Here is a 21,418-nt window from a genome sequence, read left to right as displayed (position 1 = left end):
TGGCAGAATATATTTCATATCATCAAAATCATTGTTTCCGGAAATGCATAGTTCTATGTAGAATAGATCACAGGCATTCTAGACTAGATAAAACCCTAGGAAATTCCATAAACATGTGACAAGGCTGGACTGCCACTTGCTCTATTCAGGCCTGTGAAGGTGACCCATGATCCTTGCACTCTACTTCCTCCAAGAGCTTTCAAGAAGGACAACTAGGTACCTATTCCAGATCCTAGAAATAAAGGTATTAGTGGTAGAAGAATCTCCTTTCCAATGATTGTGATCTTTTGAAAGCCACATGGGGAAAAGGTCATAATGATGCATCACAAATCTCTTTCTCTGGTTTACTTTTCTGTCGTGTGCATTTTTCAACCAAGACATGGTTAGATAACAAGAAACTTCTTGATTCAGCACAGGACACAACACTGTCTCCTAATTTCCTCTTCTGTCTACTAACCCGACCCCACACCCATCTAGGCCATAGGACAGAGGAGGGGGGGAAGCTGGATCTATCAATGTGTCATGATCCTTTCCTTCCCTTTTGCCCTATGAGGCATTTGTGCCCAGAGCCCCATTCCACCCCAAGTCTCTTCACCTTGGGAAGCCTCCCAGCCCTGGAAACTCTGCCCAGTGGGCTTGCATGTGCTTGCTCTCATTTGCAGTTAGAGCATGGGCCTGCTGGGCCCGAGCCTGGACCCTGAGGACCTCCACCACATGTGGCCTCCTGATGCTAGACGGACACTTGGAGTGCAGGGATCCCATTTCCCAGAGTTGTTGACAGGACTCAGCAGAATGTATGTGGGAAGGCACTAGTGGCATCATGCAGAAGGCAGGTGTTAAGAATCACAACCATAGGACCCCTCCTGTCTGCCTGCAGCACTCTGGCTTGCTCTGTGAGTGCGTGGGTTGTGGGAGGTGGTGGTGAACTGTACACCTCCTGCTGCAGAGACCTGACTGCTGCTGAGAACAGGCCTGCCCCATGGTCTTTGCTGTAGGACCTGACTGAACCAGGGCAGGTGGATTAATGAGCCACCCGTTAATGTCATTTGAAAGCCCTTGAAGGCTTTCCTGAGCCAAAATAATTCCCCCACCTGCCTGCTAATTCCCAGGGTTAGTCACACTCATTGCTTGAGGGATTTCTGAGTTGTATTAAGTGAGTTACTGCGGCGTCCCTCATCTGCTAGGCAACATATTAGCTACAGAGTACATGAGTAAGGAGAAGGTTATGTAATTCACAGCAAAAACCCTTTGATGGCTTCCCTTGCATTGATAAAAAAAAAAAAAAAACAAATCATTCTTAATGTGGTTTCCATGATCTGCCCTGCCAACCTTTCCCAAGGCTCCTTGTGCCATGATGACCATGCTTAGGCCAACCTGGCCTTCTTCAGATCCTTGAACGGACCCATACTCTACCATCCTCAAGGCCTTTGCACACACGACCTGCATAAGATTCTCCAGAAAACCAGAACCAACAGGATGTATACATGGATGTATGCGTATGTATCTATGTGTGGGGTATATATTTTTTTAATTTTTTTTAATAAGTTTATTTTTTATTGGTGTTCAATTTGTCAACATACAGAATAACACCCAGTGCTCATCCTGTCAAGTGTCCACCTCAGTGCCTGCCACCCAGTCACCCCCCCCCCCCACCTCCCCTTCCACCACCCCTAGTTCGTTTCCCAGAGTTAGGAGTCTTTCATGTTCTGTCTCCCTTTCTGATATTTCCCACTTATTTTTTCTCCTTTCCCCTTTATTCCCTTTCACTATTTTTTATATTCTGTGTGGGGTATGTATAGATGTATTCACACGTATACATACACACCATCTCTGTATAAACATACGTATACGCATACACGTGCATATATACATGTGTACACATAGACACACACAGAAAGATATATACACACACACAGAAAGATATTTATTTTAAAGAATTAGCTCATGTAATGGTGGGACCTGACAAGTCCAAAATCTGTAGGGCAGGCCAGCAGGCTGGAAACTCAGGTAGAGATTTCTACGGTACAGTTTTTCCCTGGGAAAGCTCAGTTTTTGCCCTTAGGGCCTTCAAATGATGTGGCTTGCCCGCATTGTCAAAGGTAAACCTCCTTTACTTAAAGTCAACTGATTGCAGATACAATCACATCTACAAAATCCTGAGACGAGCGTTTGACCCAGCTACCGGGCACCGTAGCCTGGCACAGCTGATGCACAAATGCAACCACTGTACTGCCATCCTGCTGGGATTTCCCCTCCCGAGGACACCTCACACACACCCCCACCACCACCCCCCACCAGGGCCTTCTTGCCTCTTAGATGTCAGCGTAAATATCACTTCTTCAGGAAGCCAGCCCTGTCCCCTCACCTTATGTAGGTGCCGCAGTTGTTCTTTCTTTCTCCCCTGTTGCCCTGCCCCGATTCTAAGCACACCTCTGTGCTTCCTCACTTCCTCCCTGTATCTCTCCCTCCTGGATCTACACTGTCGGGGCAGGGCCGCTCTAGCCCACAGATCATCTTTGAGTACAGTAGTAAACGGCTCCCTTCCCGCAGGTGGTGTGCCCCTCACAGGCAAGGCCTGGGGAGTAAAGTGGGGCCTGGGTTTCACCCCATTGCCTGGAAGCACCCCATTGCCTGGAGTCAACCTGTACAGCCAGGCAGGATGGGAGACAGTGAGTGCTGTCAACAGAGGACGGGGCAAATGGGTGTCCCTGACACAGCTGAGCAGGGACCAGGCTCTGGGAGGCTTACACTGGGGATGAGGAAACAGAATTCAGGATTGGGGAGAGAGTGGGACTTGGGCAGTGGGAATGCCTTAGTCACCACAGTAGGGGGAAGGCAGAGAGGAGAAGCCAACAACTGTAAGAAAAAGATATCAGAGAGGAGCACCCATTAACAGGAACAGGAGGGCAGGGTGGGGCATGAGTGGCAATTGGCAATTGAAAGGACATAGATATATACACCATCAGAATTAGAATAGGCCATTTACAATTACACCCATAAGCGGAAGATACCTAGGAATAAACCTAACCAAAGAGGTAAAGGATCTATAGCCTAAAAACTACAGAACACTTCTGAAAGATACTGAGGAAGACACAAAGACATGGAAGAATATTCCATGCTCATGGATTGGAAGAATTAATATTGTGAAAATGTCAATGTTACCCAGGGCAATGTACACGTTCAGTGCAATCCCTATCAAAATACCATGGACTTTCTTCACAGAGTTGGAACAAATAATCTTAAGATTTGTGTGGAATCAGAAAAGACCCCGAATAGCCAGGGGAATATTGAAAAAGAAAACCAGAACCAGGGGCATCACAATGCCAGATTTCAGGTTGTACTACAAAGCTGTGGTCATCAAGACAGTGTGGTACTGGCGCAAAAACAGACACATAGATCAATGGAACAGAAGAGAGAACCCAGAAATGGGCCCTCAACTTTATGGTCAACTAATATTTGACAAAGCAGGAAAGATTATGCACTGGAAAAAGGACAGTCTCTTCAATAAATGGTGCTGGGAAAATTGGACAGCCACGTGCAGAAGAATGAAACTGGACCACTCTCTTGCACTATACACAAAGATAAACTCAAAATGGATGAAAGATCTAAACATGAGACAAGATTCCATCAAAATCCTAGATGAGAACACAGGCAACACCCTTTTTGAACTCGGCCACAGTAACTTCTTGCAAGATGCATCTATGGAGGCAAGGGAAACAAAAGCAAAAATGAACTATTGGGACTTCATCAAGATCAAAAGCCTCTGCACAGCAAAAGAAACAGTCAACACAACTAAAAGACAACCTGCGGAATGGGAGAAGATATTTGCAAATGACGTATCAGATAAAGGGCTAGTATTGAAGATCTATAAAGAACTTATTAAACTCGACAACAAAGAAACAATCCAATCATGAAATGGGCAAAAGACACGAACAGAAATCTCATGGAGGAAGACATAGACATGGCCAACAAGCACATGAGAAAATGCTCCGCATCCCTCGCCATCAGGGAAATACAAATGAAAACCACAATGAGATCCCACCTCACACCAGTGAGAATGGGGAAAATTAACAAGACAGGAAGCAACAAATGTTGGAGAGGATGCGGAGAAAGGGGAATCCTCCTGCACTGCTGGTGGGAATGTGAACTGGTGCAGCCACTCTGGAAAACTGTGTGGAGGTTCCTCAAAGAGTTAAAAATAGACCTGCCCTACGACCCAGCGATTGCACTGCTGGGGATTTACCCCAAAGATACAGATGCAGTGAAACGCCGGGACACCTGCACCCCGATGTTTATAGCAGCAACGTCCACAATAGCCAAACTGTGGAAGGAGCCTCGGTGTCCATCGACAGATGATGGATAGAGAAGCTGTGGTCTATGTACACAATGGAATATTCCTCAGCCATTAGAAAGGACGAATACCCACCATTTGCTCCGACGTGGATGGAACTGGAGGGTATTATGCTGAGTGAAGTAAGTCAATCGGAGAAGGACAATCATGGTTTCACTTATACGGGGAATATAAAAAATAGTGAAAGGGATTATACGGGAAAGGAGAGAAAATGAGTGGGAAAAATTAGAGAGGGTGACAAAACAGGAGAGACTCCTAACTCTGGGAAACGAACAAAGGGTAGTGGAAGGGGAGGCGGGCAGGGGGGTGGGGGTGACTGGGTGATGGGCACTGAGGGGGGCACTTGACGGGATGAGGACTGGGTGTTAATACTGTATGTTGGCTAATTGAACTTCAATTAAAAAAAAGAGAGAGAGAATAGGCCCCAGGGGACATGTAATCCAGAGACTCTTAATGGCAGGCCCCGCCCACCAAGGGGACCCTGACTCTCCACGAAGGGGCATGTGTACCTTGAAAAAGCATTGACTCTAAGTACTCTAAGTTTATATTTTGAGGAAAGCTTTTTAAAGTCTATTACTTCCTGAATTTAGAGTACAGAGGATAAACCTCTAGCACCGGCACGACCAGAAGTGTAATCAAAAAGCAAGATGTTTAAAAGCTCTCTTCCTGCTGTGGATAATCCCTGAAACTTTGGCCAGCTTCGCCAGCCGCACCCATGCTATCCCCTGGGGCATTTGCACTCTGGGCCTGATAGTCACCTGCCACTTGGCAGGCTGGGCCAACTTCTGAATTGCTGTCCGGGGCCTACCCTCCCCCAGGGAGCCGAGCTCTGCAGAACTCAAAGCTGCCCTGGAGAAACGCCATCATCTTAAAAAGAATGAGCCCAGGAAGGCAGTGATTTAGAAGAGGCCCGAGAGCGTCCGCCAGGACTGACACGTATTTAATGAATTCAACAGACATTCGCTGAACGGGGCTCAGCGGTGAGGGAGATGGAGATCCACTCCGGGCCTTCCCACTGGTCACCAGGGATGCTCCAGGATGGAAGGGAGGGGGACCCCTTCAGATGCTTTTCTAAATCAGGTCAATGTGCCCAACCCCCACAGGCCGAGTGTCTCAGAGGATGGTTATTAAAAATCCTCCCTTTTGGGACACCTGGGTGGCTCAGCGGTTGGGCGTCTGCCTTGGGCTCAGGGGTGATCCCGGGATGCCTGGATCAGTCCCGCATCAGGCTCTCTGCAGGGAGCCTGCTCCTCTTCCCTCTTCCTATGTCTCTGCCTCTCTCTGTGTGTCTCTCATGAATAAATAAATAAAATCTAAAAAAGTAAAAATCCTCCCCTTTTTGTCTTCTCTACCCCCATGGCCTAGGGGAGTCAGGAATGTATCTGGGGTTTTCTGTGTCCTCCACCGTGATAGACACTGGGACTACAGCTCACAGGGAGAGGGGCCTGGTCCCAACTTTGATGATGAATTGTCCCACCAGAGCCGATTCAAATGGCCTGGGTGGATCGTTTGCAGAGCTGGTGTGGGGTCCCTCCTAGTCTTGTTAATTCTCTGTACCTTCAGAGATGCCTAACAGGGGTAGGGGCAGGGAACATATGTCAGTTAAAAGCAAATTCACAAGTCCAATAGAATGCTTTCATTCAGAAAATGAAATCATCCATGTGAATTTTCAAATAGGAAGCTAAAAAGCTTTCTGTATTTATCCAAAGACAATATAGATTTGAAAGGATGGAGAAATGGTGCCACCCATCCAGGCCTCGAATGGGTTGCAGGTGGGTGAACTAATGATCTTTCGAGCTGTGCACAACCTCCTCACTTATCCCAGGTGTGCGGTACAACAGACTCACCGTCACAGAGTGGCAACCCTGAAAAAGGTTGGGAAGCCTCACTGGTGGCTCAAGACCCCCACTGTCCAATACCATACATGATCTGAGCCACTTGTCGCTACTGAGCCCTTGAAATGAGGCCAGTCCAGACTGAGATGTGCTCTAAGTCCAAAATACGCAGTGCATTTTGAAGACATTACCAAAAACAAATATAAAATGCATCATTAATAATTTTATATTGATTAGCTGTTGAAATGATAATATTGACCATATTGGGTTAAGTAAAACATTATTAAAATTAATTTCACCTGCTTTGTTTTTCCTAAGGTGGCTAACTAGAAGATTTTTAGTTATACGTGTGGCCTCCATCTGGGCTTGCCTTCCATGTCAATTGGACAGCCCTGCTCTGGACGATCCCTACTACTTGAGGGAAAAAGACAAGACTTAGGAGTACTGGCAGGTAGATTTAGTGGGGGTTGGGGGCCTGGCCAGGAGATCAGCACTCTGACTGCTTTAAAAACAAACGTTTGTAAGACCCAGAGCTTAAAGGTGCATACCAAGAAATCAAGAGGAGGAGAACAAGGGAGAGGACAGGGAATAGGAGGGGCAGAGATGGAAGAGGAGGAAAAAACAGCAAAGGAAAGGACCTCTGTCTCGGGCAGTTGGGGCTGCTATAACCAAGCACCAGAGACTGAGCACACTTAAGCAACAGACATTTATTCATCACAGTTCTAGAGGCTGAGAAGCCCAGGGTCATCGTCCCCGCCAATTTGCTGTCAGGAGAAGGCTGCCTCTTGGCTCATGGATGGCCATCGTCACACCATGTCCTCACATGGTAGGTAGAAGGGGCGAGGAAGCTCTCTAGGATCTCTTATTTAAAAAAACAAGAACACAATCCCTGCCATACACAAATCCCACTGATGTGGGCTGCACCCCCCATCAGGGGCCCTACCTTTTAATACTGTCATCTTGAGAGTTAGGATCTCAACACATAAATTTGGGGAAGACACAAACATTCAGTCTATGACAACCTCTAAACCTCCTTCATCACTCCAGTTGCCCTTCCTCCCTGAACCTTCCCAATTGTTGCAGGATTTATTTTCCTTCGGTGGCTGTGGCTCTTGGTCACACCACTTCCAAGAATGAAGAGGTGGACCAGACAAACAGTGGTGTGCAGCAAAACAAAGTTTATTGAGCAATAGTAAAGTAAAGTTTATTAAGAATACAAAACTCCCAAAGAGGGAGGGGACCCGAGAGCATTGCCAACACCACAATTTCTTTTTTTTTTTTCTTATATGTTTTTTTATAAGTTTATTTTTTATTGGTGTTCAATTTGCCAACATATAGAATAACACCCAGTGCTCATCCCATCAAGTGCCCCCCTCAGTGCCTGCCACCCAGTCACCCCCACCCCCACCCACCTCCCCTTCCACCACCCCTAGTTCGTTTCCCAGAGTTGGGAGTCTCTCATGTTCTGTCTCCCTTTCTGATATTTCCCACTCATCTTTTCTCCTTTCCCCTTTATTCCCTTTCACTATCCTTTATATTCCCCAAATGAATGAGACCATACAATGTTAGTCCTTCTCCGATTGACTTATTTTACTCAGCATAATACCCTCCAGTTCCATCCATGTTGAAGCAAATGGTAGGTATTCATTGTTTCTAATGGCTGAGGAATATTCCTTTGTATACATAGACCACAGCTTCTTTATCCATTCATCTTTCGATGGACACCGAGGCTCCTTCCACAGTTTAGCTATTGTGGACATTGCTGCTAGAAACATTGGGGTGCAGGTGTCCCGGCATTTCTTTGCATCTATATCTTTGGGGTAAATCCCCAGCAGTGCAATTGCTGGGTCATAGGGCAGATCTATTTTTAAGTCTTTGAGGAACCTCCACACAGTTTTCCAGAGTGGCTGCACCAGTTCACATTCCCACCCGCAGTGCAAGAGGGTTCCCCTTCTTCCACATCCTCTCCAACATTCGTGGTTTCCTGCCTTGTTAATTTTCCCCATTCTCACCGGTGTGAGGTAGGATCTCATTGTGGTTTTCATTTGTATTTCCCTGATGACCAGGGATGCAGAGCATTTCCTCATGTGCTTGTTGGCCATGTCTAGGTCTTCCTCCATGAGATTTCTGTTCATGTCTTTTGCCCATTTCATGATTGGATTGTTTGTTTCTTTGGTGTTGAGTTTAAGAAGTTCTTTATAGATTTTGGATGCTAGCCCTTTATCTGATACATCATTTGCAAATATCTTCTCCCATTCTGTAAGTTGTCTTTTAGTTGTGTTGACTGTTTCTTTTGCTGTGCAAAAAGCTTCTTATCTTGATGAAGTCGCAATAGTTCATTTTTGCTTTTGTTTCTCTTGCCTTCATGGATGTATCTTGCAAGAAGTTACTGTGGCCGAGTTCAAAAAGGGTGTTGCCTGTGTTCTCATCTAGGATTTTGATGGAATCTTGTCTCACATTTAGATCTTTCATCCATTTTGAGTTTATCTTTGTGTCTGGTGTAAGAGAGTGGTCTAGTTTCATTCTCCTGCATGTGGATGTCCAGTTTTCCCAGCACCATTCATTGAAGAGACTGTCTTTCTTCCAGTGGATAGTCTTTCCTCCTTTGTCAAATATTAGTTGACCATAAAGTTGAGGGTCCACTTCTGGATTCTCTATTCTGTTCCATTATCTATGTGTCTATTTTTGTGCCAGTACCACACTGTCTTGATGACCACAGCTTTGTAGTACAACCTGAAATCTGGCATTGTGATGCCCCCAGCTATTGTTTTCTTTTTTAATATTCCCCTGGCTATTTGGGGTATTTTCTGATTCCACACAAATCTTAAAATAAGGGAATTCTATCAAACGTTTAAAGAAGAAACCATAGCTATTCTACTAATGCTGTTCGGGAAGATAGAGATGGAATACTTCCAAACTCGTTCTATGAGGCCAGCATCACCTTAATTCCAAAACCAGACAAAGACCCCACCAAAAAGGAGAATTATAGACCAATATCCCTGATGAACATGGATGCAAAAATTCTCAACAAGATACTAGCCAATAGGATACAACAATACATTAAGAAGATTATTCACCATGACCAAGTAGGATTTATCCCCGGGATGGCAAGGCTGGTTCAACACTCATAAAACAATCAATGTGATTCATCATATCAGCAGGAGAAAAAACAAGAACCATATGATTCTTTCATTAGATGCAGAGAAAGCATTTGACAAAATACAGCATCCATTCCTGATCAGAACTCTTCAGAGTGTAGGGATAGAGGGAACATTCCTCATCATCTTAAAAGCCATCTACAAAAAGACCACAGCAAATATCATTCTCATTGGAGAAGCACTGGGAGCCTTTCCCCTAAGATCAGAAACAAGACAGGGATGTCCACTCTCACCACTGCTATTCAACATAGTACTGGAAGTCCTAGCCTCAGCAGTCAGACAACAAAAAGAAATAAAAGGCATTCAAATTGGCAAAAAAAAAGAAGTCAAACTCTCCCTCTTTGCTAATGACATGATACACTACATAGAAAATCCAAAAGACTCCACCCCAAGATTGCTAGAACTCATACAGCAATTCGGCAGTGTGGCAGGATACAAAATCAATGCCCAGACATCAGTGGCATTTCTATACACTAACAATGAGACTGAAGAAAGAGAGATTAAGGAGTCAATCCCATTTACAATTGCACCCAAAAGCATAAGATACCTAGGAATAAACCTAACCAAAGAGATAAAGGATCTATACCCTAAAAGCTATAGAACACTTCTGAAAGAAATTGAGGAAGACACAAAGATGGAAAAATATTCCATGCTCATGGATTGGCAGAATTAATATTGTGAAAATGTCAATGTTACCCAGGGCAATTTACATGTTTAATGCAATCCCTATCAAAATACCATGGACTTTCTTCACAGAGTTGGAACCACCGCAGTTTCTAAGCTTCAGGGCTCTATGGGCTTGTTGTAATCTGATTAACCCTGTATCTGTCACCCAATCAGGTTTCTGTCATCTGCTTATCACGCAGGAAAGGAGAAACAGACAGGGACCCAGGCAATTGCCAAACAAGCTCTCCAGTGCCAGGGACCACACACTGAGGGAGTGCCAAGGGCTGAGAGAGATGTTTTCTCACTCTGAGTGCTTCTAATTCTCTTTATCCCCAGCCAGTCTGCAAGCTCTAGAACACGCAGTATGTCTTTTTTCTTATGCCTCCATCACTAAGCTTCCATACTCATAAGATGCTGACTGGAAAAGGTTTGAGTGACATGGTGGCTGTAAAACCAGGTGACAGGGTTCTAATCCCAGCCCTGCCACTTAAACCAGCCATTAAGTGGGACCTTGGGCAAGTTTTCGACCTGTCTGTGCCTCAACTTCCACAACTGTCAGAGAAAATAGGGTACGTATTAGAGTCCCTTTATCAAATGAGCGTAACTGTAAAAGTGTTTACTACAGGGCTGGGGCATGTGTTAACAACTCAATAAGTGCTAATGATGGTTATCATGGTCATCATGACAATGGTTACTCCCCAGCCAGTCCTTTATACTTCCTTATGTTTTCTGATTTTTCTAGCCCACACCACCATCATGGAGAAGTGAGCAAGGGATGTTTGACCAAGTCACAAGGACAGAAGAAGCTAGCTATTTAAGGTTTGGCAGGATGCTATGAACCCTAACCTAATATTCCAACTTAGTGTCAGCAGAAATCTCCTGTAGCTGCCAAGACATGTTCAAACCTGACCTGATTAAACAAGACATTTTAAGATGCATGTGAAAAAACAGTACAGTTATGGATGCATAAGGTATGCAGCAACCAATTAATAGTTTTATTGGTTTGAACTGCTAGACTCATTCTTCTTCAGGGTCTAAGGCAAAAGAAGAGAGTAGAGAGCAGCCTGAGATGCATAATCTAAATGAATAATGGAGTTATTCAACAGAATTTTAGGGAGCAATTAAAAGTCGTGGCCAGGCATTTAAGGAATGGTGAAAATAAACCCAAGATCTCACCGCATGGGGCTTATAATTTAATTATACATGGTCTTCTAATGAAAGAAATGCAAGGTAGAAAGTGTTGTGCCAGATGCAGCCCAAATAAGAGTCCTGTGGAAGGTGAGAAGCAGATGGCATCCCAAGTTAATGGGTTAGATCTAGACAAAGGGGCAGGAAAGAAAAGGTATTCCAGGTGGAGGAAAATGCAGAAGCTAAGGATGGAGGTCAGAAAAGATCCAGATATTTATCAGGACATAGATAATTTGGTTTGGCTGGAGGTAGACTATGAATGGGAGAAACCTGGAAAGAAAACTGGAAAACGGGCTTGGATCACATCATAGATAGTCTTAAATATAAGTTAGCGGTTCAGGTTTTTATTCTGTCAACAGTGAAGACTTTTGGAAGGTTTTATCAAGGAAATGACATAATGAGGAAGATTTAATCCAGTGGAAGGGGTAGCACGAACTGACATGGGAGAGAACAGCTGGAAAGCTACAGATGAGGTCCACAGCAGGCTGCCCCAAAATGTACCACTCTGACCCTCCTCTGTACCCCCAAAAGCAGGAAATAAATTTTTCATGTGATGGGTACACTCTCTGCAGCTGGAGAATAGAAGGCATCCTTATCACCAGAAATGGAAAATTCAGGGTGGAGAAGTATAAACAAACCTTGTTACTGCTTCATTAATTTGCCACCCCAGCCCAAACGTCTTTGTCTTATCAACTCTTCACAAATCTCCTCATCTAAAAGATGAGGTCACTGATTTGGTCACTTAGTCTGAGTCTCATATTTCGATGAGCTCCTTGTACATTGGAAATTAAAATTTGCTTTTTTCTCCTGTTGATCCGTCTCATTTAAATTTAATTATTTGACCAGCCAAAGAATCTAGAAGGGAGAAAGAGAAAGTTGTAATAGCCAAGAGGTGACGAAAGCTTGATCACCAACCGCGCTGGCAGGAATAGAATGAAATTCAAGCAAGGGCCTCTGCCCTCTGATGGGGTGGACAAGGCATAAAAAGCCAAAGATTATACAGGAGGAAGAAGAAGAAGAAAAGGAAGAGGAGAAGGAGGAGGGGGAAGGGAGACGAGGAAAGAGAGGAAGAGGAGGAGGAGGAGGAGGAGGAGGAGGAGGAGGAGGAGGAGGAGGAGGTACTTTTCAAAGGAAACGTGAATTCGATTTTAGATTCATAGCCTGGTTGTCAGCCAAAGGATTTACCTGTCAGGCAGGCAGTTAATTCAGGATTGGCAAGAGGTCTGGGCTGCAGGCAGATTTAGGAGTCATGCACGCAGCAATTAGGAATCAGAGCCATGAGACTGGATCAAACTCACCAAAGTGTGAGACTCCAGAGAGGGAAGAAAAAGGAAGGTGTAGAAGGGGAGGAGAGAGAAAGAGAGAAAACTAACAGGAAGGGGGAGAGGCAGGAGCGAGTCAGCCGTCCTGGGGAAGGAGCCCCGCGGTAGCCGTCGGGCGCGGGGCTCTGTGCATCCCACGCGCCGGCCCTTACTCCACGCCCCCGCCCCCGCGCACACCCCTGCCTCTCCCGGCCCAGACCACGGGATCCTAACCCCCCGATGGGTGAAGTCGCTGCAGGCCGCGGGAGGCCCTGTTAACGCCCCCTCCCCCCCCCCCAGGGGTGCACCTCTCCGCGGCTCCCGCTGTCCCCGGCTCTCAGCACACCCGCAGGGCGACCGCAGCGGCCAACGGCCTTTCGGTCCAGGTGCACCCGGTGCCCAAAGCCCGCGCCCCGCCACCCGCCCTGGAACGTCCCGGCGCTGCACCACCCGGGCGGCGGCCGACGGAAGGGGCCCGCCACGCACCCCCTGCCGCGGGGGACGGGAGGGGGGAGGGGAGGGGAGTGGGGGAGGGGAGGGGAGCCCCGAGGCCACGACTGCGCCGGCGCGGGGCGGGGCGGCGCCCGCACGTGCAGCCCCCCACCCCCACCCCACCCCCCACCCCCACCCCCCCCCGGCGGCCACAGGCACCTGCTGCGCCACGTGCGCGCTGGACCCGGCGGGTGGGCTCCCGCCCTCCAGCCTTGGCCCCGCAGGCCGCCTAGTTGCCACGCGGGCCCCGGACCCCTACCCGCCAGGGACCGTGTGACCGTGCAGGGCTCGTGGTGCCCACGTGCACCTGCTGCGCCACGTGCGCGCCGGACCCGGAGGTTAGGCTCGCACTGCTCCCCCCGCTGTTGGCCCCACAGGCCGCCTCGATGCCTCGCGGGTCCGGGACCCCTAGGCACCAGGGACCGGGGCGAGTGACCATACAGGGCTCGTGGTACCCACATGCACCTGCTGCGCCACGTGCCCAGGACCGGGCCGGTGGGCTCGCACCACTCCCCGCCCCCCGCCGTTGGCCCCGCGGGTCCAGGTCGTCTGCCTGCCAGGGACCCGAGCAGGTGACCACACAGGCCCTGCGGCGCCCACACGCACCTGCTGCGCCACGTGCGTATGGTGCCCGGCGGTTGGGCTTGCACCACCCCCCCGCTGTTGGCCCCGTGGGCCGCGTGGGTCCGGGACCCCTACGCGCCAGGGACCCGAGCAGGCGACCACGCAGGCCCCGGGGCGCCCACATGCACCTGCTGAGCCACGTGTGCGCCAGACCCGGAGGTTAGGCTCGCACCCCCCCACCGTCCCCCGCCGTTGGCCCTGCAGGCCGCCTCGTCGCCACGTGGGTCCCGACCCCTAGGCACCAGGGACCGGAGCGGGCGACCACGCAGAGCCGCGGCCACCCGGTCAGTGCCGCCGCCAGCACGTCCCTGTGACGAGCCCCTCGCCCCGCGTCCCGGGGCCGCCGCAGGGCCGAAGGGTGGCGCCGGCTGGAGCAGAGCCCTTGAGCTCGCGAAGCTCAGGCCTTTGGGGCTGTTTCCTGCAGTAGATTCCGTGTCTCCTGGAAAGCACAGGGTCGGGTCGGAACCGAAACGGAGAACGGTTCGCGCCAGGCCCCAAAGGAATCCCGGTGCGTAAAGTTCCTGCAACCGCTTCAGACGCCTTGACGCTCCTTGAACCCATTTGTCAAACTTGCCAAAACTCAGAGAATTTCGTTTGTGCCTCAACGATGCGAATGTAATGGATGTACCTCCTGCTTTCAAGAAATGGCTTTCTTCCTTCTTCCTCTAGTGCCTGCTCGGTGCAGGTAAGAGAATTTAATTGGAACGGACCCCTGGTTTCCTAAGTGTAGGGAAGGTGTGTGTCTCCCCTTGCGACCGAACAAGGACACAGGCGCGCGTTTGCGGATGTTACCCCCAGTGGCCTGGCCTCCCTGAGAATACTGGGCCGCACATTTCACTATTGCAGAGGGGCTGTCCTCGTTTCCAGGGTGTTGGTTTGCTATGCCCTGGGCAGAACAAGGTTGTGGGCTGGATGAGGAAATCAGTGAAGAAAGACCCAGAAGGAATAGCCTGGAGTGCTGTGGAGCTGCCCAGGAGGGTGAGTACAGTTGGTGCGCACTGGTTGAGCCAGTTTGTCCCATCAGTTGTCAGCTCTGTTTTTGTAGTTCGAGACCCTGACCCTGACCCACCGGGCAGATCTGCGTGCGTGTGCCACTCTGGAGATCCAGTATTCCCATCACATTCGCCCTCTTTCCAGGCCAGCAGCTATTGAACTTGGACAGCAAAATTCTGATCTTTGTGTGTCTCCTAAAAACTTTCTGTATAGACCACAGGAGAGAAACCACCAATGATTCTCATCTACAGGATATGGAAAGCTGAGAGGCTCCTCAGCTGGAACTTTGCAAACTTGTTATGCCTTTTTTTTGTTTTGTTTTGTTTTTTTATTCATGAGAGATACACAGAGAGAGAGAGGCAGAGACACAGGCAGAGGGAGGAGCAGGCTCCATGCGGGACTCGATCCTGGGTCTCCAGGATCCCACCCTGGACTGAAGGCAGCGCTAAACCACTGAGCCACCCTGGCTGCCCAGTTATGCCTGTTTTAAATTTAATGACGCCATCGGTCTAAGCTTAGATGACAGTGAAAAAGACCCTCACTGAATGGCTTTTCTTTGTCACGCTGCTTTTGCCTATATAAAGCAAAGATTTAAAGTCGAGAAAATGTCTTTTTTAAAACTATTCTATGAAGACATCATCTTGTGCTTTGGGTTTATAATGGACAGACAAGCACTGAAAAATTTCAGGAAATTCTGTGCAATACTACAAATTAGCTTTTTAGATAAATTTTGACCCTATGAAATATTACTAAATTCTAGTTACCCTTCTGTAAGTCTTCCCTTATTTTAATAAAAGATTGATAAAGGAAAAATTTGATAGTCTAAAGATAAATTGATTTACTTGTGTTTAGCTCTTCTCATCTATTCCATACTGAATCCTCCTTCAGTTTCCATATCCCGCCAATGACTACTTGTTTTTAAAGGCTGTATTTGTTTTTGGTTTTTTGGAAGCCAAAAAGATGAGCTTTTTTAAAAGCTTAAGATAACTTTATGCTAATTGACTTTGCTTTTACTCCTTATAGGAAAAAAATAACTGAATTTTATTTATTTTTAAAGATTCATTTATGAGAGAGAGAGATGGAGAATACACACTCGAGTGGGGAGAGGGGCAGAGGGAGAGGAAGACAAAACTCCTGGCTGAGCCCAGAGCCCAACTTGGGGCGGATCTTACGAACCTGATCATGACCTGAGTCAAAACCAAGAGTCAGACACTTAACTGATTTGAGCCATCCAGGCACCCCCAAATAACTGAATACTATATTCATTAATATTATATTAATTATATTAAGTTATTACATAATTTGCAAACAAGCACATGAGAAAATACAAATCACAAGATTTGATGAGGCTTTTCCTTTGTTTTATATACTAGTTTTAAAATAGGCTCTACACATTTTTAATAATCAGTATGGGCAAATCTGTTGCACCTGAAGAGTGTTCTCTGTCCTTCATAATTATGTTTTTTGTTTAAATTTTGATAAAAGTCAATAATTTTTTAAACTTAAAGAATTTAAACTCAAATTTTGCTTCTGAAGTGATTGGGGTTTCCTCATGTTAATAAGAACCTCATATAGGGCAGCCCTGGTGGTTCAGAGGTTTAGCGCCGCCTTCAGCCCAGGGCCTGATCCTGGAGACCCATGTCTCCATGGATTGAGTCCCATGTCAGGCTCCCTGCATGGATCCTGCTTCTCCCTCTGCCTGTGTCTCTGCCCCTCTCTCTCTCTCTCTCTCTCTCTCTCTGTGTCTCTCATGAATAAATAAATAAAATCTTTTTTTAAAAAAAGAACCTCATATAAATTGATACTAATGTCAAAAGATCTAAAATAAAAAATCAAACAGATTTTAAATAAGTATATTTGTCGTGATTTGAGCATATTGATTCCCTAACTTTACTGCTATATTGAAAAACTATTTTTAGCTAGAGTAAGTATAGTTTACATTTAATCTCTGCTGTATAGTATGTCAAAGAATTAGGAATCCTAATTTATCTACAAAAATAATGAATACCTGTTTAGAAAGAGAGAAAATAAACTTAAACAAGTTAAATATTTTTTGAGAAATAGATAAATGTTTAAAAAGAGAAATTTTGCTGGTAATTAATTATATAGTGGATTGTTTTAAAAGTTTTTGCTCCTTTTAAATCATATTCCTTGTCTTCTGAATTTTTCTCTTAGATTCCATGGATTGATTCTAAATGCTTATTACCTAATATTTGGGGCTTGAGAACAAAAGTTGATTTTATGAATGGTTTTAAACACTGGGAAGGTAATTAGTATAAACATCTTTATCTCAAATATATGGAAAATTAGGGCCACTCATAAATATTTGTTTCATATTTACACAATTTTTCACATTTACATATTTTTAAAAATGTAATCTTCATATAGTTATTATGTGTTAGCATTTATGTTCCTAGAGCTTCAACAAAGCATGGTGTTTAGTACAATTTTTTTTCCAATTGTGCATAGTATTTGCATGCTGATGTTATAAAGAAAATGAGAGTTTACACCATAACATTTCTATTCTTAGAAAAATGGGAGAACAGAAAGGGTTTTGTTGTTTCCTTACCACTTGCGGAGTTTCTTATTTAAGATGCTACGGCTAAAATAGTTTTTATTGAGCTTTTATCATTAGTCTATTAAACGAGCATAAGTGATAACCAATGGTGACTAAAAAAACAAGGTCTTGTTTATTTTAATGCACAGGTTGACAATTCACTTGACGTTCTAGAGCTGTCATTTATTAAAGAATCATTAATTCAGTCGATAAAATGTTGGATAGAACAGTTACCTCCTAAGATGATTTTTGGAGAGGAATGTGAAGGAACTGTGGAAATAATTAAATAAAACCTATGGAAATATTTGTCATCATAAACTTCAGTGCAGTAATGTTTAGCCTTATTCTGTTCATTGAATCTTTTTCCCTAACATGTGTGCTTAAAATGAAGATTGGTTGTATTTACTACTAAAATAGATGTACTATGTTAAGGTGAGAATGGCCAAATAATCACAGCCAGGATACTTATAGGTTAAGTTCAAAAGGCATTACCACATAATATTTTTAGTATCCAAAGCATATTCAAAAAATCTCCAGTCGGGAGTATTCTAACATAAATGTTCAAATACCAAACAGTACAGAACATCAGACTTCTTCTCCTCCAATTGTTATATACACAAACAAGCTGATTTTGCAAATGGCATTGCCATACACCCACTCAACTCATTAAGTCCTTTTTGAATTCCCACTCATTCCTTTACACCCTTTGCTTTTGGGGTGCTCTTCTACATCCATCATCTCCAGCACTAGGGCAGTTCGTACGTAGGTTATGTGAAGGGTGAAAAGGATAGCAAGGTAAAGCAGGAGTTTGAACTTAGGGAGACAGTTTACGTATGATGCTGGTTGCCAGTAGTTTTTGTTGGAAATATAACAAGGAAAACAGCAACAAATATAATAATTACCAGTATTTTCATGCCTCTTTCCAGTTTACAAAGCCTTTAAATCCTGTATATAGAAATCTTCAGTATTTTTAACGGCTAAATTGTTTACCATGGTACCGACATATCATGGCCAGCTATTTTTTTCATTGAAGGCATTTGTCCTAAATTTTTAGTAGTATAAGCAATGCAAATCTATAGGCATAAAGTTGAACATAATGGTTATATTCTAGTTCTTATTCCTAATTTTGTTTATTTGAATTTTCTCATTTCAAAGGGCACTTATAAGATTTTTAAATTATTAGATTTTTAAAAAAAAAGGTTTTGGTTTTATTTATCAATTCTACTCTTCTTGTTTTCTAAATATTTTTTTCAGTTTTTGTCGTTATATACCTATATCTACTTCCTCTTGGTTTATTTTTCTTTTCTAATGAAACTTTTTTGAGTTCATTTTTAATTAGTTTTAAAATAAAAACATTTGGGGATCCCTGGGTGGCGCAGCAGTTTGGCGCCTGCCTTTGGCCCAGGGCGCGATCCTGGAGACCTGGGATCAAATCCCACATCGGGCTTCCAGTGCATGGAGCCTGCTTCTCCCTCTGCCTGTGTCTCTGCCCCTCTCTCTCTCTCACTCTCTCTCTCTGTGACTATCATAAATTTTAAAAAAAATTTTAAATAAATAAAAAAATAAAAACATTTGAAGTTAAATTTCTCCCTGAATGTAGTTTAGTTGTATCTCATAGATATTGATATATAACTTTTGCATTGCTGTTTATTAAGTCTGTATTTTCTGTTTTTATTCCTTCTTTGAACCCAAGTATTTAAAATTTAAATTTTATCTGTGGCTAGATATCTTTTTTTTTAATCTTTAATTTTCAGTTTGATAGCATTGTGATCACAAATGATTGTTTAAATGGAAAATGAGTAGAAAATGAAATAAGGAACAGACTGGGTGGTGGGGAGGACAAAAGCATGAGCTATAGCATTAGTGAGAAGAGAAAAATAAAACAAGGCATATAAATAAGAAAAAGAATTTAAAGGGCCCAAGGCAGAGCAGAGGACTGAATTTGAGAGTTACTGGCATGGTAGTAGGTTTGTATTGTTGTATGGGGCACATGATGCACAGTGGTGTTAGACCAGAAAGATAAATGGAGGAAGTGTATGGGAAGAAATGCACAGGAAAGACAATCCTCTGAGAAAATCCAGCTGTTCCTTGGTTGTGATCGTACATGGAAGCCCAGCAAAAAACGTCTGGATACCACTTGATATGCTCTGATGGCCTAAACATTAAGACTTAAAACAGTAACTCTTCTGCATCATTCCTTGATCTTTTAGCTTCTTGGGTGAATTTAATTATTTCTGTATCTTCTATTAAATTGGCAGAATGGACTTCAACACAGAAAATGAGCCAAGAACCCAAACTGAGGAACCCATCCCACTTGTGTTATTTTCTTCATTCAGTCTTTTTTGAGTTCCTATTATGGCCAGGACTGTGCCATATGAAAAACACAAAAGATCAGCATCAAATTCTAAACATCTGTCTTATTTTCAGCCCATATCTGTATGCCAGTTCTTTTTGCTGAGCAGAAAGCAGGTTCTTCCATTTGAGAAAGAGCAACTGGCCAAGGCAGCAGTAACTTCCCAGCCAGACGAGAATTCCATACACCCACCGCCTCCAACACCTCCCTCCCTCCCTACAGTGACTCCCGCAGTCACCAAGGGAGCAGGACAGGAGATGGGTTCTCTGAGTCACTCCCTAATGATTTCTCTCATTGAAAGGTTTGATTAATGAAGCCACCCAGAAATACCATAGCATTCACAAGTCCCTAGGAAGGCCCTGGTTCTTAGTAGTGACCAGCCAGGGCTCTGGAGCCAGGCTGCCTAGGTTGAATCCTAGCTGTACTATTTATTAGTTAGGTTAACTAACTTGGGCAAGTTAGTTAAACTCTCGTGCCTTGGTTTTTCTGTATAAATGGACATTATAAAAGTCCTTGCCTCATTAATTTGGTTTGAGGATTAAATGGCCTAATACTTAGAACAGTGCCCAGCACATATTAAGCACTCAATAAAAATGAACTCTTATTGTTATTCCAGAATGCAGATGCCCTCACCTCTGCGCAGTCATGGAGACCATGCCGGTCCTGCAGAGAGAATGAAGCTACCAAAGAGAACACAGATACAGGACACTCAAGTTAAACAAAACCACAGCGGCATGGAGTCCTTCTCATTAGAAAGTCAAACAGACATCCAGAAAGCTGCAAAGCAAATTGGAGAGATGCCAGGACTTCAGTAGAAATCACAGATGAGGATTTCATACTTCATGACTTTTCTTTAAGCAGGTACAAAAGCAGAAAGCTGAAGAACTGTCTGCGATGAGCACTAAGAGTCCTGAAATAGAGTGGGACTCATAGAAGGACAAGAACAACATAGACCACCCAGAGGAGGATCCAGAAGGAATACATTTTATTCTCAGCCACACTGCCTAGGCTTATCATCAGTTCTTTAGTGAGGAAGAACAAGAAACCAATAGCAGACACACCCTAAAATCTTTACTATAAAGATCTCATGATAGTATGTATTCAGTCATTCTTTAAAAAAAAAAAAAGAGAAAAAAATCTTTGTAAGTGCCAGACATTGGAGACATAATGGTTAACAAGACAAATATAGACCCTGGCCACATGGGGTTTATGATCCAATAGGAGAGACTGGCATTAAACAAGCAATCACACAAAAGTCATTGCAAGTTTTGATAAGTGCTCCAAAGAAATACGAAGTATGGGAGGGGGGCGGGGTCAGACAACTTCCTGAGAGAGCAACAGTAGGACCACGCCCTGAATGATAAGAAGGCATTACTGGGAGAGAACTGCAGCAGATGGTGCCAGGAAATAACATGCTTAAGGGTTCTGGGAGGGAAAATGAGGCGTGTGGCCCAAGAACTGGGGTGTCTGTGCTAGGAATATCCTCAGTGGGATGGAGAGTCTGCGTGGGGCAGGGCCAGACCCTCAGACCATGTGGGCCATGTTAGCATCTTTGTTTTTTTCCAAATATAGGGTAAGTCACTGAAAGACTAGGCACACACAATTGACGTTGACGTATTCATATTTGTGTTTTTAATGGATCATTCCAGCTGCACTGTGGAAAACAAGTTTGAGGGACTAGAAGGGAAAAGGAAGTCCATTTGGGAGGCTTTTGGCCTGGCCACTAGAGTCAAGGCTCTGGTGAGCAAAATCCAGATAATGGAGGACCCTTTGCTGTGTGGAGTCCTAAAAGGCCCACATCTCTCCAGGTATGCTGCAGAGTGGCTCACAAATTCTAGAAGTCCATATGAGGTAGAGCTGCTCAAGCAGCAAAGCTTTCATTTGGATTAAATTTAGCTGA

General features: G+C 44.8%; 1 long non-coding RNA gene across 1 annotated transcript; it reads left to right on the top strand.

Moving 5' to 3' along the window:
- Positions 1 to 13,245: 13,245 nt before the first annotated feature.
- On the top strand, positions 13,246 to 20,686 carry LOC140625319 (uncharacterized). The gene is made up of 2 exons (XR_012024673.1): positions 13,246 to 14,300; positions 20,135 to 20,686. It is a non-coding gene; the product is annotated as an uncharacterized lncRNA (long non-coding RNA).
- Positions 20,687 to 21,418: the final 732 nt, after the last annotated feature.

Source organism: Canis lupus, chromosome 36 (genome assembly GCF_048164855.1).
Source record: "Canis lupus baileyi chromosome 36, mCanLup2.hap1, whole genome shotgun sequence".
Taxonomy (NCBI): Eukaryota; Metazoa; Chordata; class Mammalia; order Carnivora; family Canidae; genus Canis; species Canis lupus.
The sequence above is the reverse complement of the archived record's forward strand: the minus strand, read 5'-3'. Positions and strand labels throughout refer to the sequence as shown.